Source organism: Schistocerca cancellata, chromosome 4, assembly GCF_023864275.1.
Source record: "Schistocerca cancellata isolate TAMUIC-IGC-003103 chromosome 4, iqSchCanc2.1, whole genome shotgun sequence".
NCBI lineage: Eukaryota > Metazoa > Arthropoda > Insecta > Orthoptera > Acrididae > Schistocerca > Schistocerca cancellata.
Window position 1 is genome coordinate 63884830 of NC_064629.1, and position 2350 is coordinate 63887179.

Here is a 2350-nt window from a genome sequence, read left to right on the forward strand (position 1 = left end):
AGAGGGTTCATTGAACCACCTTCAAGCTATTTCTCTACCGTTATAGTTTCGACGGTGAGGGGGAAAAGAGAGCACTTAAATCTTTCTGTGTGAGCTCTGTTTTCTCTTATTTTATCATGATGATCATTTCTGCCTACGTGGGTGGGCGCCAATACAATATTTTCGCAACCGGAGGAGAAAGTTTAAGATTGAAATGCCCCAAGAAGATCCTGCCACAACGAAAAACGCCTTTGTGTTAATGACTGCCACCCCAATTCACGTATCATGTCTGTGGCACTCTCTCCATGTTTCGCGATGATACAAGACGAGGTGCCCCTCTTCAAACCTTTCCGATGCCTTCCATCAGTCCCATCTTATGTGGATCCCCCACCGCACAGCAGTACTCCAGAAGAGAGTGGACAAGTGTCGTAAATATGAGCAGTCTCTTTAGTAGACCTGCTACATTTTCTAAGTGTTCTGCCAATAAATCGCAGTCCTTGGTCTACTTTCCACACAGCATCGTTGCAATTTGAGTTATTCATAAGTGTAAAACCCAAGTATTTCATTGAATTGAAAGCCTTTAGATTTGTGTGATTTATCGTGCAACCGAAATTTATCAGGTTTCTTTTAGCACTCATGTAGATGACTTTAGACTTTTCATTATACAGAGTCAATTGCCACTTTTTGCACCATACAGATATCTTGCCTAAATCATTGTGTAAATAGTTTTAATCATCTGATGACATTACAAGACGGGAAATGACAGTGTCATCTGCAAGCAATCTCCGAGGGCTTCTCAGATTGCCTCCTATCTCGGTTATGAAGATTAGGAAGACCACAGGGCCTATAGAAGTTCCTTGGGGAAAGCCAGATATTACTTCTGTTTTAATTGATAATTAAATGGACACCCTAACTGCAAGCAGGCGTTGATATACTTCATTGGGGACATGTTGAAAATATGTGCCCCGTCCGGGACTCGAACCCGGGATCTCCTGCTTACATGGCAGACGCTCTATCCATCTGAGCCACCGCGGGCACAGAGGATAGTGCGTCTGCAGGGACTTATCCCTTGCACGCTCCCCGTGAGATCCACATTCCCAACATGTCCACACCACTACATTCGTAGTGCGCCTAACAGATGTTTGCCCATCATACTCATTACTCGTGGCAGATTAATCTACCAAGTTCCGTACGAGTTCGGGCATAGAGTGTGCGTTCGCACAAGAAGGTCAATGGCCGGGAAGCCATATTTTTAACTATATATGACGGTAGTATCTGTTCCCGAAAGAACAGTTACCGTGGATGACCATGCAGCTTTGCTAGAAATGAAATGATAATTAAATGGACACCCTAGCTGCAAGCAGGCGTTGATATACTTCACTGGGGACATGTTGAAAATGTGTGCCCCGACCGGGACTCGAACCCGGGATCTCCTGCTTACTTCTGTTTTACTTAATGACTTTCCGTCAATTACTACGAATTATGACGTTTCTGACAGGAACTCACGAATCTAATTGCACAGCTGAGGCGCTACTCCATAGTCACGAATAATCTTGTGAGGAATGGTGCGAAAAACCTTTTGTAAATCTAAAAATATGGAACAAGTTTGACATCCCCTGTCGGTAGTACTTATTGCTTCGTAAGGATAAAGAGGTAGCTGTGTTTCACATGAACGATATCTTCTGAATCGTGCTAAATATTTGTCAATAAACTGTTTTCTTCGAGGTAATTCATAATGTTCGAACATAGTATATGTTCCAGAATCATACTTCAGATCGACGTTAGTGATATGGATCTGTAATTCAACGGATTACTACTGTTTCCTTTCTTGGTTATTGGTGTAACTTGTGCAACTTTCCAGTCTTTAGGTACGGATCTTGCGACGAGCGAACGGTTGTATATGATTGCTAAATACGGAACTACTGTATCAACATACTCTGAAACGAACCAGAGTGGTATATAATCGGGAACGAAGGCTTTGCCTTTATTAAGTGATTTAAGCTGCTTCGCTACACTGAAGTATCTACTTCTAAGTTACTCATGTTGACATTGTTCTTGATTCGAATTCTGGAATAGTTACTTCGTCTTCTTTGGTGAGGAAGTTTCGAAATTTGACAGTATAGTGTACACAATACCTGCATGCTTATCTTGAACATGAATCTGGTTCTCCAAAACCTAATGGTTTCTGGACCGTAACCAACAGCAGAGTCTTTAATACTTTCTTCTTTGAAAAATATTCCATTACAGGCAGAACCTATATTTATATGCATTGTCTCTAGCTGTTGCCCTAGTTGACAGAAGATGTATCCGACTGCAGGACAGAGCCCTGCCACATTAGCATAGCATCGTCCATAGTCACCTCAATGAACAT

The 2350-nt window shown here is 42.1% G+C and overlaps 1 non-coding gene across 1 annotated transcript; it reads right to left on the minus strand.

The window, feature by feature from the left end:
* Positions 1–940: 940 nt before the first annotated feature.
* On the minus strand, positions 941–1015 carry Trnat-ugu (transfer RNA threonine (anticodon UGU)). Its single transcript has one exon. It is a non-coding gene; the product is annotated as a tRNA-Thr (tRNA).
* Positions 1016–2350: the final 1335 nt, after the last annotated feature.